The following is a 23,746-nucleotide window of genomic DNA, read 5'->3' on the forward strand; positions in this document are numbered from 1 at the left end:
GTCCCCGAGCTGCACAGACAGCGTTGTGCAGCAGAGAAGGAAGTGCTCTCATGCAACTCCACCTCATGCAGATGTAGAGATTAAACCAAAAGAAATGCTGGAGGTTAGGTCCTCAGCTGGTGCACAAGGGTCAATGATTCCACTGCAGTTAATGGAGCTGGGCTGCTCTATGGCAGGGGAGGAGCTGGTCCTAGGGGAGGAAGTTTCATGGTGGAGGAGTTCGTGGTGAGGGTACATATCTAGTATGGGACATCACCCACTTCTCACGGCTGTGGGCTGAGAACAAGTCATACCAAAATAATCTCTTCCCCTTTCTGCCCGCTCTAACTCCAGGTGTGGTGTTCAGTGCGGAACCCTCGAGCAGAGGCAGAGAGCCATTGACGAGGTGAAGGAGACGAGCTACCACCTCTTCTGCAATTTTCTCCTAACCCTCTCCTCTCCAGGTTTTGTTCACTGTTTTCTCAGTTGGTAGAGAAGCAGCCAGGTTAAGGCGTCAGCTTCTCGGCTGTGGAGAGGAGGATTCAAGTGCCAGCTCAGACTGCAACTGGCAATGATTGCCTCCTACAGGCAGAGCACGCCATCTACCCTGCAGGGTGAATTCCCGGCTGGGCACTGAGTGCCTGTACCTCCTTCACTTGGTGCAGGGCGTGTGGGACGTTATGGCTCCTGGAGCATAGTTCCCACATCACAGACCCATCACCTGGGATGGCCCGGTTGGGAATCTCTGATCAGCTGAGGGACCCAGGACAGGAAGAGCAGGGTGGTGCTGCACAGCAAGGCTAAGATGTATCAGCAGAGCGGTGCAGAGAACTGGGACTGGGCGAGCAGGTCAGGGTTGAAGCACACTCGCGGAGCTGCCCGTACTATGCTATGCTATGACTAAATGCTATGACTAAAACCAGTGGAAATCTGTGGGCTCTATATAATCCTGGTTCCTGGGATTATAAAATTTATTATTATTATTATTTCTGGTTCCTTCAGCATAATCAGAAACATGGCTTTCAAGTGCAGCTCTGCTCTGAAGAGGAACTAGTGCACGTTTTTCCCCTCTCTTCTGCTGCTTCCTGCATGCACTTACATCTGCTGGCTGGAGTGACAAAACCGAGTGCTTGCTACTTTTTACCCCTGTTAGCCCAGCAGAAGCCAACACTGCAGGAAGAATCATAGAATCATAGAATCATAGAATATCAGGGTTGGAAGGGACCCCAGAAGGTCATCTAGTCCAACCCCCTGCTCAAAGCAGGACCAATTCCCAGTTAAAGAATGAACTGGATTCAGATTAGAAATGCGTACTGAATTCCAGGATGTTTATATTACAGCCAGGCAACCTCCACGGAAGACCAGGGGAGCTGCAAACATGTCAGGCAGGGGCTATTTTGCTCTGCAGACCCTTACTGGTGATGATCTAAAGAGGTTATGAGCCCTGTTTGAATCAAGAGTGGGGATGACGAATAGGAAAAAACCCACATAGTTTTACTTATATACTGAGCAAATTTGTCCTACAATCACTGAAAGGTAATTGACAGAGTTCCAGGAGGCCATTGTTATGGTCACTTTTCAGAGCAGAGATGCATTGTACAAGGAATAATGTTTACAGTTTACTATTATTATCACACAGGAAAGCCTAGAGGCTCTATTCAGGGCTCAGGGCCTCCTTCAGTCTGGCATTGTACAAACACACAGTAAAGAAATACTCCTTGCCCTAAAGAGTTTTCAGTTGAGCTCATTGACAGTATGCCAGGAGCCTGCTCACTGCAACCGCTGCCCTGCCAAACCCAGCCTTTGAGAAAGTTCTCACTTCCCCAGCAACAGCAGGAGTGTGAATTACACCCATGACATGTTCTCCAGTTTGAATACTGATGTGTTATTAAAAACCATGCTCAGCGCACACACTGTGCAAATTGGTGTAGTAAGCAAGAGTCCTTGCTAGCAATGTAAGTTTACGGTTCCTAATAATGGGTATTTTAGCATCTCTTGGTGGAGAAAGCTATCTTGCTGCCAGGGAAGCTGTTTTGGCCAAAACGTTCACAAGTGACCACAAATCAGGTTCTTGGATCTTATGATGAAAGGGCCTGGGTGGATGGGTTGGGGGTGCCTCACTGTTCATGATTCCAGACTGAGACATGGTTGTTGAATATCAACAACTTGCCTCTCCAACTGCTGCCCCGTTTCCTTTCATCTCTGATCTCATTGAATGTACAATCATTGTCTGGAGTTCCTTGACTCCAATTCCATCTTAAACCCTCCTCAGTCCACTCCTTGCAGTCCTGAAATCACTCTCACCAAAGTCTCTGATAACTCTTCCGACCCAAAGCTCAGAGCCAGTATTCTAGCCTCATTCTCCTTGACCTGCCAGCCACCTTTGACTCGTTGACCATGCTCTTCTTGAAATCTTCTTGGCTCCTGTGACTCTTCAGGAACTGTCTTTTTGCACTGTGATTGGACAGCACCTAGCAACAGTGGAGTTGTGGTCCGTGACTGGAGCTCCTAGACACTCTAATAATACAAATAATAAATACTATCAACTGCCATAGAAGTAGCAGGTGTTCTGGATTCAGCAAAACTACCTGTCTAGACCAGAGGTGGGCAGACTATGGCCCACGGGCCACATCCGGCCCAAGGGACCGTCCTGCCCAGCCCCTGAGCTCCCGGCCGGGGCGGCTCGCCCCTCCCCTGCTGTCCTCCCTCCCCTGCAGCCTCAGCTCGCTGCACCGCCAGGGCGTTGGGGGGCGGGACTGCAAGCTCCTGCTGGGCAGCTTGGCAGCGTGGCTGGCTCCCGTGGGGCTGCAAGCTCCTGCCGCTCTGAGCGGCATGGTAAGGGGGCAGGGAATGGGGGGGTTGGATAAGGGGCGGAGGGTCCCAGGGGGCAGTCAGGGGACAGGGAGCAGTGGGCGGTTGGATGGGGTGGAGGTTCAGGGGCGGTCAGGGGACGGGGAACAGGGGGGCTTGGATAGGCGTGGGAGTCTTGGGGGCCCTGTCAGCGGGTGGGGGTGTGGATAGGGGTCGGGGCAGTCAGGGGACAGGGAGCAGGGGGGGTTGGATAGGGCGTGAGGTTCCAGGGGGGCAGTTAGGGGCAGGGGGTCCCGGAAGGGGGCAGTCAGGGGACAAGGAGAAGGGGGAGTTGGATGGGTCGGGTGTTCTGAGGGGGGCAGTCGGGGGTGGGAAGTGGGAGGAGGTAGATAGGGGGTGGGGGCCAGGCTGTTTGGGGAGGCACAGTCTTCCCCACCTGGCCCTCCATACTGTTTCATAACCCTGATGTGGCCCTGGGGCCAAAATTTTGCCCACCCCTGATCTCGACTATGCAATGAAATGTCCAAATATAATAGGATCCATTGTATGAGTGTAAGCTGAGGCCTAGAGCAGGTTGCTCCAAATGAAGACAAGTTGAGGGAGGCTAGGCTACATTGGTAGGGACACGTTCAGCTGAGAGAGACCTAAGAATTAGAGTGGTAGGATGGCCTTGACCATGATCATGGATGGAAGATGACCAAGAGGAAGACCAGACTTGCACATCCTTCTTGTAGTGTGGGGCCCAAACTGGACACACTACTCCAGATGAGGCCTCACCAGTGTCATAGAATCATAGAATCATAGAATATAAGGGTTGGAAGGGACCCCAGAAGGTCATCTAGTCCAACCCCCTGCTCAAAGCAGGACCAATTCCCAGTTAAATCATCCCAGCCAGGGCTTTGTCAAGCCTGACCTTAAAAACCTCTAAGGAAGGAGATTCTACCACCTCCCTAGGTAACGCATTCCAGTGTTTCACTACCCTCTTAGTGAAAAAGTTTTTCCTAATATCCAATCTAAACCTCCCCCACTGTAACTTGAGACCATTACTCCTCGTTCTGTCATCTGATACCATTGAGAACAGTCTAGAGCCATCCTCTTTGGAACCCCCTTTCAGGTAGTTGAAAACAGCTATCAAATCCCCCCTCATTCTTCTCTTCTGCAGGCTAAACAATCCCAGCTCCCTCAGCCTCTCCTCATAACTCATATGTTCCAGACCCCTAATCATTTTTGTTGCCCTTCGCTGGACTCTCTCCAATTTATCCACATCCTTCTTGAAGTGTGGGGCCCAAAACTGGACACAGTACTCCAGATGAGGCCTCACCAATGTCGAATAGAGGGGAACGATCACGTCCCTCGATCTGCTGGCAGTGCCCCTCCTTGTACATCCCAAAATGCCATTGGCCTTCTTGGCAACAAGGGCACACTGTTGACTCATATCCAGCTTCTCGTCCACTGTCACCCCTAGGTCCTTTTCCGCAGAACTGCTGCCTAGCCATTCGGTCCCTAGTCTGTAGTGGTGCATTGGATTCTTCCGTCCTAAGTGCAGGACTGCACTTGCCCTTGTTGAACCTCATCAGATTTCTTTTGGCCCAATCCTCCAATTTGTCTAGGTCCCTCTGTTTCCTATCCCTACCCTCCAGTGTATCTACCACTCCTCCCAGTTTAGTGTCATCTGCAAATTTGCTGAGGGTGCAATCCACACCATCCTCCCGATCATTTATGAAGATATTGAACAAAACCAGCCCCAGGACCGACCCTTGGGGCACTCCACTTGATACTGGCTGTCAACTAGACATGGAGCCATTAATCACTTTCCCTTGACCCCGACAATCTAGCCAGCTTTCTATCCACCTTATCCTCCCTGCAGTTCGCAGAAACTAAGCTTCACTTGGCCCAGGGGCTTCTCAGTTAACAGAGACTTTTCCAGCACCCAGTATTCAGACTTTCTGGAAGCCTAAACCCCGAATATATCCGTTTTACTCTGTGTAAAGCTCAGCTCTGGGGGGACAGGTGGGGACCCACAGGTGGTGGGAAGCAGACACTGCCCGGAGTTGGAGGTGCCCTGGGGTCGGACCAGGAGGCAGAGAGAAGCCCGGGATGGGGCCAGGGAGTGGAGAGGAGCCCTCGGCTGGCCAGCGGGCTGGCGGGGTCTCAGGGCACAGGGCAAGCAGAGCAGGCTGAGGCCCCCTTCTGAGTATGGGCCCAGATCCAGGGTGTCAATGGCTCAGACGACCTCAATTCAATTCCTGACTCAGCTGCGGTGACCATAGGCATGTCACATAACCTCTGTGTGGTTCTGTTTCTCTGTCAAACAGGTAATTCAGGTTCCTGTTGTCTGTCTTTTCTGTGTAGGTTGTAGCTCTTCGGGGCTGGGACTGCCAGTAGTATAAGGGGCCTACAGGTTTCTTTTCTGAAAATCTCTCGACAGCTAGATGATGCCTTTCTAGAGGCCTTTACGAACTTACGCATTGGTAACCCTGTAGGAGTAAATCTATCATGCCTCTGCTGTTTTTGCTCATGTCTGAGACACAGATCTCCAGAGGAAAATCCAGAAAAGGACAAAATGGAAGAATGAACCAGCTCAGACTCTCTAATGGTAGGGGTCACGACATCCATTTTCACAGGTGGCTGTAAAATGGCGTGTCAAACCAGGCGATTAATAAAACTTGTTTAAATTTGTCAATATGAATGTGTCCCCTCCATACTTGTGTTAGTAAAAGACGGTACAAGTAACAGTCATGTCTCCACAGTCCTCTGCTAAGGACCCACTGAGCTGTGGTCTCAGCTCCACCATATACTGGTCTGTAGGGGTGTTGTACCCAAGGCAGGCCCTTTCGAAATTTTCTAAGAAGGCCTCTGTATCATCGCCTATGTTGTATGTGGGGAATTTCTTTGAATGGGGAGCCTGCAGGAGGACTATTAGGGCTACCTGGCTGACCCAGCTTAGCCCTTTCCAGCTTCAGCTCTGTCTCTGCTTCTAAGCGCTTCGCCTCCATTTCCACCTCCAAGCGCATCACCTCCATTTCCACCTCCAAATGCTTCACCTCTCTCCTCTTTCTTTCTTTCTATTTCCTCAGGAACACCCTCTGGGAATGGCTCTGTTTGCATTAGGAGAGACAGATCTTCCCAAGATTTAACGCTTGCTCCTGATATCCAGGCATCCAATGTTTCACAATGTGGTCGGCGTGTCGGGAAAATGCCATGTCTAGCTTCCACCATAGGGCTCTGAACCACTGATGGGCATGCTCGGGTGTTAGCCCCATCCGAATTCTGACCTTTTGTTTTAAAAGTTTGTACTCATTTGTGTGTTCTTTATGCATTTCAGCTCTCTGAAAACATACCTGAAATGATCGATATAACATTACAGAAATTGTAAGTAAGGTCAAGAAATGCGTTAGATTATCTTTTGTTTTAGCTTGTGAATTTTCCCTATGCTAAGAGGTAATTTCATTCCTGTTTTGTAACTGGGAAGTGGAGTCAGAGGGGAATCCTCTGTGTTTTAAATCTTTTTATTTACCCTGTAAAGTTACCTTCCATCCTGATTTTGCAGGTGTGATTCTCTTACTTTTCTTTATAAATAAAATTCTTCTTTTAAGAACCTGATTGATTTTCAGTGTCCTAAAAACCAAGGGGTTTGGTCTGTGCTCACTGTGACAGACTCAGACCAGAAGATAAGAGAGTAGCAGAAGGCAGGTGTATCAGCCTCAGAATGAGCAGGTCCCTGTTCCCTGGATAGCCAAACAAAGGCTACTACAGGCCAATTAAGACATCTGATGCCAATTAACCAGTTAAGGTAATTAGGCTAATGCCGGCACCTGACCCCAATTAACTGGCAAAGGGTCAGTTAAGGCTATTAGGCTAATGGAGACAGCTGGAACCAATCAAGGTCTCACTCATACTGTTTAAAAGCTCTCCTTCCCAGCCCCCTTAGGGGAAGTCCAGGTGAAAGGAGCTGGAGGTGAGGAAGCATTGCTGAATCTTAAGGTAAGGGTGAAGCTAGGAAAAGGGGACTACAGGGAAGTGGCCCAGGGAATCAAAGCAGCTTCAATGGTGAAGGGAAATCCACCAACAGCTGCTACCCTTAGGGTCCTTGGCCTGCAATCCGGAGTAGAGGGTGGGCCTGAGTTCCCCCCCACCCCATGCTCTACAGAGATCCCCTTGAGGGGGGAAGCAGGCTTTGGTCCGGTCAGGAGGCCAAACTGTGCCTATTGAACTCTATGGAGTAACAAAGACTGTGGGGTGTTTCCCCTTCCCAACTCCCATACTGGCCTGTGATGAAAGTAACTCCATAGGCTGTGACTCTGGCCACTACACTGTGAAGGGAAGGTCACACTGGGGCCTTAGTGAGTTTTTGAGGTTACTGAATCCGCCCGGAAGTGCGGGACCCACCAATACAGGATTGGAACTTTGTCACATCACATTGTAACCAATTATTATTCTCAAGCCTCCCCAGGAAAGCGGGTGAAGGGGCTTGGGGGGAATAGGGACTCCAAGTGACCCTTTTTTTGAATCTTTGTCTAACTCACTTGGTGGTGGCAGCAGTACCCATCAAAGGACAAGGAAAGATTTTTGCCTTGGGAAAGTTTTTAACCTAAGCTGGTAGAAATAAGCTTAGGGGGTCTTTCATGGGGGTCCCCATATCTGTACCCCAGAGTTCAGAGTGTGGTGGGAACCCTGACAATACCATGTTAATTCTCTAAAGCCCTTTTATTCCTGAGAAATCAAGGTTCTCCAGCTCACAGCGCAGCAGAGAGATGACGCTGAGTGGCCTGAAGGAGTCTACTATGAAAAGAAAAAGCAATGGTCGCATAGAGAAGGTGAGCCTTTTCATAACCCTTAGGCATAAGCGGCGACAGCAAATCCAGGAGCTGTGCACCAGCTTTGCACCAGTGTTTTCAGGCACCCCACAACGGACAGAACGGGCGTACCACTCCATTGACACAGGTGATGCTCACCCAATTAGAGCCCAGCCCTACCGGGTGGCTGCTCAAGCCAAAACCGCAATAGAAAGAGAGATCAAGGACATGTTACAGATGGGTGTAATCCGCCCCTCTGAGAGTGCATGGGCCTCTCCAGTGGCTCTGGTTCCCAAACCAGATGGGGAAATCTGCTTTTGCGTGGACTACCGTAAGTAAATGCTGTAACTCACGCAGAGAACTACCCAATGCCACACACAGATGAGCTATTGGAGAAACTGGGACGTGCCGAATTCATCTCCACCTTAGACTTAACTAAGGGGTACTGGCAAGTGCCACTAGATGACCTAGCCAAGGAAAGGTCAGCCTTCATCACCCATGTAGGGCTGTATGAATTTGATGTGCTCTCTTTCAGACTGTGAAATGCACCTGCCACCTTCCAGAGGCTGGTCGATAACCTTCTGGCTGGATTTCAGGAATTTGCAGTTGCCTACCTTGACGACATGGCCATATTCTCAGGTTCCTGGGCAGAACACCTGGAACACCGCAGCCGAAAGGAGAAGATGTGGAGTGCTGCTGGTGAGTTTGTTGTCTCTTAGTCAGTTTGTTGTTCTAGGTTCTTATCTGCTCAACATCTTGGATGTCTCTACACAAATGCAAGGAGTATGGGAATAAACGGGAAGAACCGGTAGTATCAATACATAAGGTAAATTATGATGTAATTGGTATCGCACATGTGGTGGGATAAATCTCACGGGTGGAATATTGGTATAGAAGGATATAGCTTGTTCAGGAAGCATCGGCAGGGGAAAAAGTGGGGAGGTGTTGCATTCTACACAAAGAATATATACAATTGTTCTGCAGTCCAGAAGGAGGTGAGAGGCAGACCAGTTGAGAGTCTCTGGGTAAAGATAAAGGGGGTACAAAATAGGGTGACATCATGGTAGGGGACTACTATAAACCAAATCAGGAAGAGGAGGTGGATGAGGCATTTCTAGAACACGTGACAGACATATCCAAAATGCAAGACCTGATAGTAATGAGGGACTTTATTCAGACATCTGTTGGAAAAGTAACACAGCAAAACACAACATTTCCAATAGTTCTTGGAATGCACTGGAGAGAACTTTCTGTTCCAGTAGGTAGAGGAAGTAACCAAGTAGACAGCCATTTCAGACTTGATTCTGACCAAATCTGAAGGTGGAAGGCAGTTTTGGTAAGGTAAGGAGTGAGAGCAGCAGAATAAGGACAATGGAGTTCAGAAAAGCAGACTTTAACAAACTCAGAGAAGTGGTAGGTAAGATTCTATGGGAAGAAAATCTAAGGGAATAGGAGTTCTGAAGAGCTGGTGTTTTCTCAATGAGACACTATTAAGGACTGCAAACTATCCTGATGCAAAGGACAGATAGGAAAAATAGCAAGAGGCCAGTATGAGTTCATCGGTAGCTATTTAATCATGGCATTCAATGATATTCAGCCATGGCGTTCTTTTACTTATTTTAAAATACTAAAGCTACAACAAAGTGGTGACCCTGAAAGGTCTGTTACTGCCTTGAAATCAGCTCAGATACAGATTCTGGCTGATGCATCTTTACCAATGGCCCATTAGGCCATTCCTTTCTGCTTTCAGAAAGGGTGGCTGGCAGGATATGGCCAAATCATACACCAATACATTTCATACATGCTACACCATTATTCTTTATTCTTCATTTTAAATGATACAAAATACAATCATAACATTTTACTACTACATATTCCCCCTTTTGACCCTTGAAGAACAATTCATGAGTGGGTCATATTTTATACAACTGTTTTATAGCAATATACTGAGAGGCCATTTGAGCTTGTGGTTGTAATTTAACAAACATTCTTTTTGTTCGACAGCACATACAGCACATTCCTAGCAAGCAACCACAGGACAATATTAACACAACTACCAATGGGTGGAACGTGATAGACAACATGCCCTTAGAAGTCAGGGACCAGCCTGTAAAAACGTCATTCCAATGATAGGCTCTCAGTTCTTTTTCAGATCATACAATTTTTAGCATGTCTCCATTTGCATGCAATATTTGAATGACACACTTCCCTGTATCCCTCTGTGTCAGTTGTAAAAACTGAATCACCTTTGTTTTTAACAATAAGTGATTAGTAACAGAGAAATTAACCGGAGAAGCCCTTATAATGCTCTGTGCTCTTTCTATTTTTGGTAACTAATACACAGACATTACATCTACATTTATTCACTGGGGGTTGGTTGGTAGCACTTGCATCTTCCCAAAATACTGTTTTCCAGGATGTAGCACGTACGCGTTGTCCATTGTACAAAACACACATCACATTGTCTAGTTCGTCCCACATACGGGTTCCCAATGAGGTATTTTTGCTACATGGTTCTGTGGTGACAGGCAGGGACAAGCACACCCATTTCTGAGGGCTCCACTCCGTACACCCTCGGGTGTCCAATAACTTCTCCTTTTTCCCAGCCCACTGACCCATAACCCGGGGTAGCCAAAAGGCTCCCGTGGTCAATTTTGGGAGCAAGCTTACTTTCCATATTTCTGTCTCCACAGACTGTTGGTGAGCAGTTTTAATAATAATTTACCTAATAACAAATCAGGCTTAACCATGCTGGAAACATATTGCATCCATTTATTTTTGTAAGTATTGTAAGTAAGGACCTTTTCCGTTGTTTTAAAAGATGCGTTAAGACCCGAACATTCCCAGATATTACCCATAACATTTTGTGTTCAAGTGATGCTAAACTAAGAATTTGCATCTCAGTACATCCTATGGCCAAGGCAGTTTTATTTCCTAACTCTATTTGTTGTTTATACAGCAGCCAGGAGGTGGTGTTTAGCCACCGCCACATATTTCATGTTGCTTTTAGGCTTTTCAGACCTATTTGTAACAAGTCCATAGTCTCATTCACAAGCAGGCAGATACTGCTATCTTGCAGTTGTGACCAGGAACATAACTTATTCTTAATTACCTCCAGGTTTACAGGATTCATAATTCCTGCTCCAAAACCAATTTCTCCTAATATGGTATTTGCTACATGAGGATGTTTCCCTGTTAACAGACCGGCATTCCTTGACCTTCACCCTTTTGCAACATCGGTTTCTGTAAATACTGTTAAAATGCTTATTAATTCATTTTTGCTTAATGCGGTAGGGTTTTTTTTGTAACAATACACAGCAATGCTAGCAACAAGACAGACAACATAAGACAAAACATAAAACACAATTTTTATCATGACAGTAGATTCATGGTATTCTGGGTTGCTCTTTGCTGGTACCAGCTTTTTCTGAAGTTTTGAAAGACAAAAAACATTTTTCTACCCCTTTTCGGGTGGCAGATTATTGCTTAAAATAGCCCTTCCTTTTACAAATATCCTTGCTGATTGCAGGCAAAATGGAGAAATTACCCCCAGATTTTCCTGTGTTTTTGTTTTTTATAGGCAGACCAGGTTTCAATGGCTTTTACCGTTTAAGGATTTAGGGGAAATTATCCCACTATTCAGTCATTAAATTCATGAGGTGGTGTACCTTGGTTTTCCTTTTTATGCAGCACACCAGGTTTGTAATGTTTTTTTCTGCTGTGCGAAGCTTTAAGTTTATTCACAGGTAATCGCTAAGAAGCATCATTACCATCTGACCTTAAAGGTTTTTTTAAAAAATTATATACACTATACATTGTTACAGGGGTACTTATTAACATTAAATTTATCCCAATGTTTAATATTAACATCAAATCTATTAAAAGTATCTTGTTATACCATGTTTTTTATTTAGACAATTTGTTTTTGAGGCCAGTGTCCTTTTAATGTCCTCTTGAAATCTCTGCATAGGCTTCTTAATTTAATTATATCCTTGGAGTTTTGGTGAATTAAAAGGTGGGGTGTCATGCATATAAGCAGACCCCTTTTGTATTTGACTTCAGATTTTAGCCCTGTGCTTACACACAAAGTGTTTTTTTTTTCTACTTAGGGTTAACCTGTTCCTTTTTTATTCTTAGGTTTGACTTTTTTTTTTTACCTTTCTGTTGAGGGTTATAATTTGAGCATTTTGGTTTTAGACAGTTTGTTTGCTGACCTGTTTATTTTTGGCTCCTTTGTGCTGCTATTTATGCTATTTCTTCCTCTCTTAGTTAGGTAATTTTGCATTAACACAGATGCTTTCTGGCTTGCTTTTGTATTTAAAGCCATCAGCAGAGCTCAGAGACAGTCTTAAAAGGGACATAATTAACTTCCTCCAGAGTTTTGATTACTTTTTACTTTTTGCTGCTTCTGCTTTTGGAACACACAGTGATCTGAAAAAGAAAACACACCCTATGGTGGCTCCTTTTAGGAGCCCTAATAACATTTGAATTAAGTAGCATATTTTGTTTGCATTTTTTTTTTACCCCTTCTAGAATACACACTGCACATGTCCTGGGAAAAATGCACATTCCTTCCATAGTTTAAATTCTATAACATTATATTAGCCATATTGATTTTTACATAAGGTATAACTGTTTTTTTTGTGCTTACAGAGTTTTCATGTAACTTTATCAAAGTGACCATCTGATTACTCAGAGCCACCTTAAGGCTCAGTGTTCTGAATGTTGCTGCTTCTTTTTATGCACCTTATCCCTTATGTTGCTCCAGAGGGGCACTGTCTTTTTTAAAATTTTTTTATTTTATATTTTTTTTATATTTTAATATTAAATTTTTATTTACAGCTCTTATCTGCTATTTGTTACCAAAAAACAAATCCAGAATCTCTTTCCCTTCTCTGGGTTTTGCTGCAGCCACAACTTTGGTCTTTAAAAAAATATTGAATGTTATAAAGCATTAAGGTACCTTAAGGATTAAATGCTAAATACCAACGCCAAACACTAGTTACCTGTGTCTGGCAAAAAGGGTTTCTCAGTTTTGCAACTTTGAATGAAAGATTCAAATGGATTTTAGTGGTATTATTTAAAAACAAAACCAATTCATCTTAAACCTACAAACCAGGAGTGTTGATTTAGGTCCTTAAAACCTCACACATTTACACAAGATATTTACACACACACATTTTTTTCTTAACATCCCTTACATTGCTTTAATTTTTACACAGCTGTACATAGATTACATTTGTATACATTTGAGGGCAGTTAAGTTCCAAGAGAAACCCCTTATCATTTGACTTATGTTCATAGTCAAATTATTTAAATTAGATTGTCTTTTTGCCTGGCTTATTTATAGACATTTCTTTGGAAAGGGGCCCATTTTCCCTTCAGAATGGCTGCAAAGAAACCAAGAGTTCTCTTTCTAGAATGCTTTTCCTTTTTAACAATTTTTACAACGTTTAACGGCTTAATTCCTTCCAGCTTTTGCAGAGTTAACTTCTCACTTTTTTTCCTTAAATTACTTGCTTATTTTTTTAAAATGACACCTCCATCAGCCCAGATATCACCATTCCAAATATTGTCCCAGGGATCTGAAATCCCCATGCCTGTACTTACTCCTTTCCTTACTCCTGCTACTATGCCCCTCTGGGCTGCCAACTTGTTTTCCAGGCTCTTTATTTGTTGCCTACCTGCTTGTTTGGGCCCGATCCTGCTTTTCTCACTGAACTGTCCCTTCCCATGGGCACAGGCTTTGTCCCACTAACCATTTAGCAAGGAGGGTGGGCTCTTTATCTAGCCCCCACACCTCCTGGTCCCTTTCCTTAAACATTTTTAACTTTTCCTGTAGACCAAAGCTTGTGCTGGGACTTACACAACACACACAAAAAGTCTATACCCACTAAAAACTCTGCCTGACAGAGCAGGAGGGGGGAACACTAAGCCCCGCACCTTTTGAGTTTGATCCTGCTATGACCGAGGGTATATTCACCTATGCAATTCTCCCCCAACAGACGGGTAGGATTGAGGACTCTAATCCTCCCCCTTATGGCCCGGCACCTCTACGACCAGGGGTATATATAGCTAGACAGTTTGTACAAACACTTATATATATATAATCTGTATAGTTTTCCTCAACAGACGGGTCAGAATGAAGACTCTAATCCTCCACGTATTGCCCGGCACTTGTACAACCAAGGGTATGCACACCTGAACGATCTATCGTTTTATACATATGGTATACCATTTAGCAGTATGTTCAACAATCACAGTGCATGTCTTCCTCCTTTCGCAATTCTCCACCAAAAATGTTATGCTTATAAGAAGCACATGGGATCTTTTTCAGGGGAAAAGGCAATATGCCACGTTTATTGAAGATACAACAATTAGCATATGCATTTAATCACTTCCCCCTCCCACCCCCCCCACCCCCCCCCGTCCTGCCAGGCGATGTTACAGTCACCAGTCCAGATCAATCTAGTGGCCAGCTAGGTGATCACTGGTAGGTAGGAGCCGGGTTCTGTCGGTCTCGACACGATGCTCTGGGGAAGTCTTGGCAGGACAAACCCAAAGTTTCATGGCCAGGCCCCCTGTTTATATAGTGATTTTCCTTCATTGGGACCAATGAGTTTTGCACTGTCATGCTGTAGTCAATAGTTGTTTGAGTGTTTTGTTTTTCTTAAATTGTCCTCTTCGTTCTTTATCTTGTTCTTTCATTAAGTCTCTCAGGGAATTACCCCATGCTAGTTTTGATCACAGCTATCTTGTCCCCATTGGTAGGTGCCTGTCTTATTTTTAGAGTCGTCAATCTGCCCTCCTCTGACATCTCAATAGGGGTGTGTCGCAATCTTCTGGCACCCTTATGTCTGTCCTCGATTTCTCCCTAGAACATCTGGCTCGGCGATGGGCTTCACACTTATTTCTTAACACACACATTCCTCATTCACACACAACACAGAATTGATTTACACAGAACATTTGAACAGGAACATCAAACTGCAATGCAAGAGAAACAATCATGGCATTCTTTTACTTATTTTAAAATGCTAAACCTACAACAAAGTGGTGACCCTGAAAGGTCTGTTACTGCCTTGAAATCAGCTCAGATACAGATTCTGGCTGATGCATCTTTACCAGTGGCCCATTAGGCCATTCCTTTCTGCTTTCAGAAAGGGTGGCCATCAGGATATGGTCAGATCATACACCAATACATTTAATACATGCTACATTATTATTCTTTATTCTTCATTTTAAATTATACAAAATACAAACATAAAATGAAGGAAAGTGGAGGTCCTCTACTTAGCAGGGAAGGAGAGCTAATAACTGATGACATCAAGAAGGCTGAGGTGTTGAATACCTGTTTTGCTTCAGTCTTCACGAAAAAGGCTAACGGTGACCAGGTACTCCACACAAGTAGTAATAACAACAAGAGGGAAGGAACACAAGCCAAAATAGGGAAAGATTGGGTTAAAGAAATCTAAATAAGTTAGATATATTCAATTTGGCAGGACCTGATGAAATTCATCCTAGAGTACTTAAGGAACTGGCTGAAGCAATCTCAGAACAGTTAGCAATTATCTTTGAGAAATCTTGGAGGATGGGTGAGGTCCCAAAGGACTGGACAAGGGCAATGATAGGGGAACAAAGAGGACCTAGGGAATTATAGGCTGACTGGCCAGAGAGACTTTCTATTTTGGGTCTCGGGGAAGAGACTGTGAGTGTGTCTACACTGCACATTAAGCCCAGAATCTGACTCAGGTTTGAGCCCAAGCCCCTCTTCTGTCTACACGCAAATCAGTCTGACGCAGGTCAGCAAGCACTCAGGACCTGGGCCGTAGGACCCTGCTAGGGGGATGGGTCAGAGTGTGAGTCCCGCGGAAAGTCGGGTCTAGTCCCTAGCTAGTATAAATGGCAGCAGCTCATTCGCTGGTTTCGATGGAGCTGGACACATTTATATCTGCTGGGCATTTGGCCCTTTGTGTTTTGTAGACTAAAGACCCAACCAGTCTTTTCCGAATATAGCACTGTTATATAGTTGCCATGTCCTATGCTGGTTGTGGGTGAATGATCTGTCTGTGTACACACACAGCCAGATACTGCTGGCCTTACCCAGCTTTTACTCAGCTCCTATTTAAGAAAAGCTCTCCCTGAAGACTGGATTTCAGGATCAGGCCCATTAAGTAATTAGAGCTTCTCAAAGTCTTCAGGGGTAAAAATCAAAAGAAATGTAAAGGTTTTTGTTTTGTTGGGAAAGTTTTTTTGGGGGTTTTTTCGATGAAAAATTCCAAACAATCTTGTGAAATTTTTCGAAAAAATTCATTGGGCTGAGGGGGAGCAAATGAGAGAAACTGGGATTTTTCTCACTTTTTATTTTTATTTTTTTCCCGGTGGAAGAAGGGGGGAGAAGGTGAATGTTAAAAACCAAGAGAAAGTGGTTTGTCCCCAACCAAACCAAACAAAAAATGTTTTAAAAATTGAAATTTTGCTTCTCCAATTTTTGTGTTAATAAATTTCAAACCAAGGGAAAAAAGCGTTACTGGAAATTTTTGTCATGGTTGAAGAAACAGTGTCAATGGAAATGTTCTTACCAGGGCTGCCAATTCATCGCCATTAACTCACGCAATAAACTCAAAAAAATTAATTGCGATTCATTGCAGGTTTAATCGCACTGTTAAACAATAGAATACCAATTGAAATGTATTAAATAGTGTGGATGTTTTTCTACATAGTCATATGTAGAATTCTGTGTTGTAATTGAAATCAAAGTGTATATTTTTATTACAAATATTTGCACTGTAAAAATGATAAAAGAAACTGTATTTTTCAATTCACCTCATACAAGTACTGTCATGCAACCTTTGTTTTAAAAGTGCAACTTACAAATGTCGGGTGGTTGTTTTGTTTTTGAGTGCAGGTGTGTAACAACCAAAAAAAATTGGCAACTTCAGAGCCTACAAGTCCACTCAGTCCTACTTCTTGTTCAGCCAATCGCTAGGACAAACAAGTTTGTTTGTATTTACGGGAGATAATGCTGCCCTCTTTTTATTTACAATGTTAGCAGAAAGTGAGAGCAGGCATTTGCATAGCACTTTTGTAGCCGGCGTTGCAAGGTATTTACATGCCAGATATGCTAAACATTTGCATGCCCCTCCGTGCTTCGGCCCCCATTCCAGAGGACATGCTTCCATGCTGACGATGTTCATTAAACAAATAGTACTGTCAGGGCTGATTCCCCACTCTGGCACTTCGAGTGCCGAAGGTGGGGCCCACAAGAATTCTAAAAATGTAATACTGGCTGCTCTAGGCTTGTATTAAACTCATAGACGATCAGGGTGGGAAGGGACCTCAGGCTGTCATCTAGTCCAAGCCCCTGCTCAAAGCAGGACCAATCCCCAACTAAATCATCCCAGCCAGGGCTTTGTCAAGCCTGACCTTAAAAACTTCTAGGGACGGAGAAGTTCCACCACCTCCCTAGGTAACCCATTCCAGTGCTTCACCACCCTCCTAGTGAAAAAGTTTTTCCTAATATCCAACCTAGACCTCCCCCACTGCAACTTGAGACCATTAACTCCCAGAGTTACAGCTTCTCTCTGACCTTGGATGGGTAGATGCTGCCAGCACTCAAGGGCAAAAACCCCTTTGAGAGCCCAGGAAGGCACACTTGGGAATTCCTTCCTGTAGGCTTCCCTCAAGCCCTTTCATCCCTGCTCTAGGGAAGAGCTGAGAAAGAAAACAAAGGAAATCAGCTGTTGCCACCAGCTAATTAAACATCTGCACAAACCTCTTAGGGACACAAAAATCCAAACCTGTTCTTAAAAAAAAAAAAAGTAAAGTTTATTAAAAACAAAAAGAAAGAAAATATATCTGGAACTTAGGCTTTTTGCTAGGTTTAAAAAAAACACAATTACAAGAATGAAGCATCAAGATAGCTTCTTGAGGTCTAGCTTAAAGGTTACAAGCAAAATAAAAGCACCTGGGGTTTGTACAGAGGAGTCCACAAGCCATAAAGAAATAAAAGGGATAAACCTAATCGTGTCTTTCTAGATATTTCCTGATCTATTTACATATCTGGGGTTTTAAATTAGTAGTTTCTAGGTATGAGCTGATGATTTTCATACCTGGTTCAAAGCTTTTTACAGCATTGCTGCTCTGTCTCCTTCTTCCTGGGAGAACAACCCAGACGGACAAAGCGGGGAGTTTTTTCCCAATTTTAAAAAGTTCTAGCCTTCCCATTGGCTCTTTTGCCTATTGGCTTTTTAAATTCTTTTACAGGTAAAGCAAGTAGAGAACAGCTACTAACAGGGATTTTATAGCTGACTGGCAGGCTGGGTGTTAAAAGGGATCAACGCTCCCCCACTTCATTTATCACAAGTGCGTTAATTAAATTTGTGACTGAACTCCCTGGGAGAGAATTGTATGTTCCCTGCTCTGTTTTACCTGCATTCTGCCACGTATTTCATGTTCTAGCAGACTCAGATGATGACCCAGCACATGTTCATTTTAAGGACATTTTTACTGCAGATTTCACAAAATGCAAAGAAGGTACCAATGTGAGATTTCTAAAAATAGCTACAGCACTCGACGCAAGGTTTAAGAATCTGAAGTGCCTTCCAAAATCTGAGAGGGACGAGGTGTGGAGCATGCTTTCTGAGGTCTTAAAAGAGCAAAACTCCAATGCGGAAACTACAGAACCCGAACCACCAAAAGAGAAAATCAACTTTCTGCTGGTGGCATCTGACTCAGATGATGAAAATGAACATGCGTTGGTCCGCTCTGCTTTGGATCGTTATCGAGCAGAACCCGTTATTGGCATGGACGCATGTCCTCTGGAATGGTGGTTGAAGCATGAAGGGACATATGAATCTTTAGCGCATCTGGTACGTAAATACCTTGCGACGCCAGCTACAACAGTGCCACGCGAACGCCTGTTCTCACTTTCAGGTGAGATTGTAAACAAGAAGCAGATAATGTTATCTCCTGCAAATGTAAACGAACTTGTTTGTCTGAGCGATTGGCTGAACAAGTCATAGGACTGAGTGGACTTGCAGGCTCTGAAATTTTACATTGTTTTATTTTTGAATGCAGTTTTATTTGTACATCTACATTTGTAAGTTCAACTTTCATGATAAAGAGATTGCACTACAGTACTTGTAATGGAGGAATTGAAAAATACTGTTTCTTTTGGTTTTTTACAGTGCAAATGCTTGTAATCAAAAATAAATAAAAAGTGAGTGCTGTACACTTTGTATTCTGTGTTGCAATTGAAATCAATGTATTTGAAAATGTAGAAAAACATCCACAAATATTTAAATAAATGGTATTCTATGGTTGTTTAACAGTGCGATTAATCGCGATTCATTTTTTTAAATCCCTTTACAGCCCTAGCTATGACCAGCACCATAGGTGCTGCAAAGCACTTGGAAAATAACATATTAACTAAACTAAACTTGAAAACAAATTGTATTCTTGAAGGAGAGCAATGGAAATTCTGATCGGATGAGCTCTGACTGCTCAAATGTAATGCAAAGAGAGTTAGGGGCTGATTCTGATCTCTGTGATCTCTGATCACACCTCTCGTTGGTGTGTAAATCCGGCTGAAAAGTTGGCTGCATCGGTACAGCCGTAAGCTTGCTAGTGTAGACATGGCCTATGCCTCCCTCAAGGCTCAGGATCTGAATGTACCTCCTCTGACAAACAGGCTAACATTTGCCACGAGAAACAGCAGAGGCTGACTGTTTGAGCATGTGGGACTGTGCAGGCGAGGAGACCCCAAAAAGCATTTTCACATATAGCGAGAGGGTCAGGATTAGAACCCAGGTCTCAACCAATGACCCAACCTGTTACATTCTCTGAGTATCACCCCCCTGTGTGGTTGCCCCTTGTTGATATCAGGGGGGAAACCATGCTCTTTGGATTTCTGAATGGAGTATTTTTGTCAGTGCTAGTTCACAGGCAAGTTTTGAGCCAGGCAAATTATTTGCAGTTAATGATTTTACAGGAAAATTTTTCTCACTCTAAGTATGGTTCAGCACTGGGAGAGGTTACGTCATTGGACGTTTGTTTGTAAGAACAGATCAGACAAACTTCCCTCGGGGAAGATCTAGGTTTACTTAATTCTGCCTCAGCATGGGGGGGAGGGGGCGGGATGGACTCTAGGTGACCTCTTGAAGTCCCTTCGATCCCTACATTTCTATGAATCTGTGATTCTCACCCTGCAGTGCCCACAATATACCATTTTCTCTTTAGGGCTATTGCAAGATTCAACCTGAGCTTCTGAATCACTCCAAAGGGAGACAGCATCCATGAACGGTCAGACAGGGTCTTCATTATTCCTTCATTACTCTTTAGCTCGGCTTTGCAGAATTCCCATTTGCGGCAGCTTTTCCTGACAGGTAAGTAAGTTTTTTTTTTTCTTTGTTGTCAGCAAAGGAAAAGGAAAGTGATTCGATCTGTGTGCTTGAGCAGACACCCATTTGCAAGACTGCAGTTGTATTTCTAAATATTAACTCGGCGGCCAAATCCGTAGAATAATTCCAGCACCCTCTGCTGTGCAGATCTGCAATAGCAGAATAGCCACCCTGTATCTGCATAACTCCCATTTCAACCTCCTCTTGCTAATGGGCACCTGACACTCGGCCATCCCTGGGACAAGTGTTGTAAATAGCCAAAGTGCCATGAAACCCCTTGGGATCAGCTGCGGGAGTTAGTGGGGGAGGGTTGCCACTAGACCTGCTACAGGAACTGCAGCCCTGAGCACTAAAGTGATACGTGCCCTGGATGGAGAACAAGTCAGGAGACCATTTCTGCTATCCTTTCCCTTCCTCGCCCTGGTTCTGGAGGGCTGGTAACTAGAACCCATCAGGGATTTTTCAGTAAAATATTTCTGGATGAAAAATGCCAATTTGTCAAAACCGAAACTGTTCCCCGGAAAGGATCAGTGTCGATGAATTTCCCAACTCCCCTCCCACCCCCATAACATTTTGAAATTGTCATAATGTCCCATTCTGACATAGTTGAAATGGGAAGTTTCATTTTTCAAATTCAAAATAACTTTTTCCTTTGAAATGTAACATAATTTACGGTCCAAAAAATGGTCAGAAATGAAATGTCAGAACAATCGCAGTGAAACATCTCGATTGACTGAATCTGAAATGTTCTTGGTTTGTTTGTTTGCAAAAGTTTTTGTGATAGTAACTGTTCTTCCCGACTAGAGATGGGAAATGTTTGGAAATCTTGAAAGTTCTCCCACAACGGGAAAACCATTCCCACCCAGCCTTGCTTGTGTCTGGCTAGATTCACCAGCAGTTTATTGGGACACTAACCTAGAAGAGTGCTACATCACACAGAATAGAACATGACAGGTTCCCATACAGTGTGTGGAGGAGAGCTCAGCACCTCTCCCTAGCTCCTTCTTGCATTCCTTCACAGGACAGGGCACAATCACAGTCCCTGAATTCAAGGGGCTGCGCCCTTCTCTCCTCCTGGGGACGATACCATCCCGACAGAGCCAGGGCATGGCCTTTTCCCTCTCCCCAGCACCAGCCTGCGGAGGTAGAGAACATGCTATACAATCCATAGGGATGGTGCCGCTCACGTAATGCTCTCTTTGCCTGGGTCACCACTGATGTGTGAACCTGGGATCTTCAGCCCCAGTCTCCATCCCTTGAGATAAGGGAATAATTCCATTACCTAGTAGCAGTAGTAAGCTATTATCCTTTGGCAGACCAGCCACTAGACTGGGACACAACACACTCTCTGCAACATACCTCCTCTGTGACGGGAAGCTCATCCTGAGCATCTGTGATCCACTGCTCTATTGATCGCAGTGGCGTTACACCAACATAGAATTGGCCCCAGTTCTTTAGCATGTTTGAGATGGGGCGAGGGGACAGGGTCACCTCCAGCAGGCCCGGCTTGGCACTGGAACACACTACAGCTGTATTTAACGGGAGGTCTAGTGCAGCCGCCTGTGAGTAAGCTTTGCCACTATTGCTTTTCTCACTGCTTGTCTTTGTCCGATGACAACAAGAACTCCGTGTATAGAGTGCATAAAAATGAGGCTTAAGAAGAATATGTTGCCTGCGTCCGTGCTGTGGTGTGCAAGAGTGGGGTGGGTATCCCTTTAAATAGCTGGCAAGCCCTCTCATAGTGCTTTGTGCCCTGTATGTTAAAAGCCACGCAGAGCAGCTGTGTCTATATGTTTCTTAGCCTTGCATGTTGAGTAAACACCATTATTTGGATCCCACCAGGCCGGTTGGTTTCATAGATTCAGAGATTCCAACGCCAGGTGGGACCATTGTGATCCTCTCGCCTGACCTCCTGTATAGCGCAGGCCAGAGACCTGCCCCAAAATCATGCCGTGAGCAGATCCTTTGGAAGAACACCAGTCTTGAGTTACAAATTGTGAGCGATGGAGAATTCACCATGGGCAGCCCTTCGTACATTGTTCTGGTGGCAGAGTACTCTCACTGCTAAAAATGTACACCTTATTTCCAGTGTGAAAGTGTCTAGCTTCAACTTCCAGTGGCTTGACTGTGTAAGGAGGTTTGAGTCTGTACAGCCTGTGGCCTAAGAGAAGTAAGTCTTTTAGCTGAGGCAGTAGAGGTCCATGTGTTTAGACCCTGGGGTCTCAGGTTCAATCCTCACTGCTGGTGACAATGGTACAATCATGGTACAATGGTGTATGAGAAGTTTAGGCTTGTTTTGCCACGGTGCGTTTCCTTTATTTATTCGTCTTATCAGATTTTGTCTGCCCTATCCCCCACTTCATTTAAATCTAGCTGGAGGTTCTCACAGCCCAAGGAGTTCGGACCACACCTCAGTGTAGATTTACCTGAGGGACACTCACCTGGCAGGCCAGCTGGAGTCTTCCTGGAGAAGACACAGAGTTCCCGTCTGACCCACTTCCGGTTCCTATGCAGCTCCGCTGGCAGGAAATCCACATGCTTGGGCTGATTACATCGAATCTGCTTCTTCTCCCAAATGCGAGTGCAAAAACCCCAAGCCCTGAATGTGCAGGAAGGGCTCCCTGACGAGTTGCCTGATGTGCCCAGGCGGGGGGATTGCGAGCTCATAGGACGCCCACCCCCTGATGCCTCTGTGTGGGCTCCCCATGGTGTGGGGCACAGCATGCGGGAGAGCAGAGACAGCACAGGACCTCTGCTCTATTTTTCCTACCACGCATGAGGGTGGGGAGTGGGCAGAGGCTTGTCTCCATACCCTGCCCCCCAAACATGCCAGCCAGGGCAGCATACTGCCCCACAGAGCGAGGGCATGCCATGCAGGGGGCAGGCACAGCGTTGGCTCACACTTCAGTCCCTAGGTGCTGGCCCTTACCCGGCGCACAGAGCCATTCCAGCAGTGTGCTAGGGAAGCCAGGGTCTTTGTCTCAAAAGAAACGCTTTAAAGACAGCCTCAAGAGAAACATCAAGAGATGTGGCATCGACACCGCACACTGGGAGACAGCCACCCAGAATAGGGAGACCTGGCGAAGACTTGTCAGAGAGGGACCGTGCACCGTAGAGGAAAATCGCCTTGCCCTGTGGCAGAAAAACCCCAGAAATGAAAGGGAAGACAACAGTCACGCAGCAATCGCGGCCCAACCCTGTCTTCCAGCCCCACCTGCAATGTCTGCCAATGAGCCTCTGGCTCATGGATCACACTCCTTGGTCACCCAAAGGACCCATGAAAAATAAAACCCGTGAAAGAGATCATCCTCGACCTCGACGAGAGATTAGTCAGGTGTGCCTCTCCTCTCCTTTCTCCCCTATGGAGGAGGGGCACACACAGAGCCATCTGCCAATAGGGACGACCACCCTGGGCCCCGTGCTTTGGGGGGCTTCATGAAGAGGCGGATGGAGGGGGGTGATGAGGAGTCCCCCTACCAACCTCCCCCTCCCCCCAGCGCCCGTAACCTACTGGCGGGCCCTGCCAGTCAGCGCTTCTCTCTCCCTCCCAATGCCTACCGTGGATCAGCTGTTTCCTCTGGAGGCACTGGGGAGAGGGGGAAAGAGTGAGGGGGGGGGGCAGAACTGGGTAGGGTGGGGCTGGGGACTTGGGGGAAAGAGTGGAGTGGGGCAGAGCCTGGGTGGAGCCAGAGAGGAGCCCCCCCCAGCAGATCGAAACTTGGTGCCTATGTCCCGGGCGCCAGGGATGGCCCTGGGCAA

At 45.4% G+C, this 23,746-nt stretch overlaps 1 long non-coding RNA gene across 1 annotated transcript; it reads left to right on the forward strand.

The window, feature by feature from the left end:
- Window positions 1-7,325: 7,325 nt before the first annotated feature.
- LOC142068616 (uncharacterized) lies at window positions 7,326-22,889 on the forward strand. Its single transcript, XR_012664491.1, has 4 exons — window positions 7,326-7,607; window positions 8,122-8,285; window positions 19,827-19,972; window positions 22,361-22,889. It is a non-coding gene; the product is annotated as an uncharacterized LOC142068616 (long non-coding RNA).
- The last annotated feature ends 857 nt before the right edge of the window (window positions 22,890-23,746 follow it).

This window comes from Caretta caretta, chromosome 12 (assembly GCF_965140235.1).
Source record: "Caretta caretta isolate rCarCar2 chromosome 12, rCarCar1.hap1, whole genome shotgun sequence".
Taxonomy (NCBI): Eukaryota; Metazoa; Chordata; order Testudines; family Cheloniidae; genus Caretta; species Caretta caretta.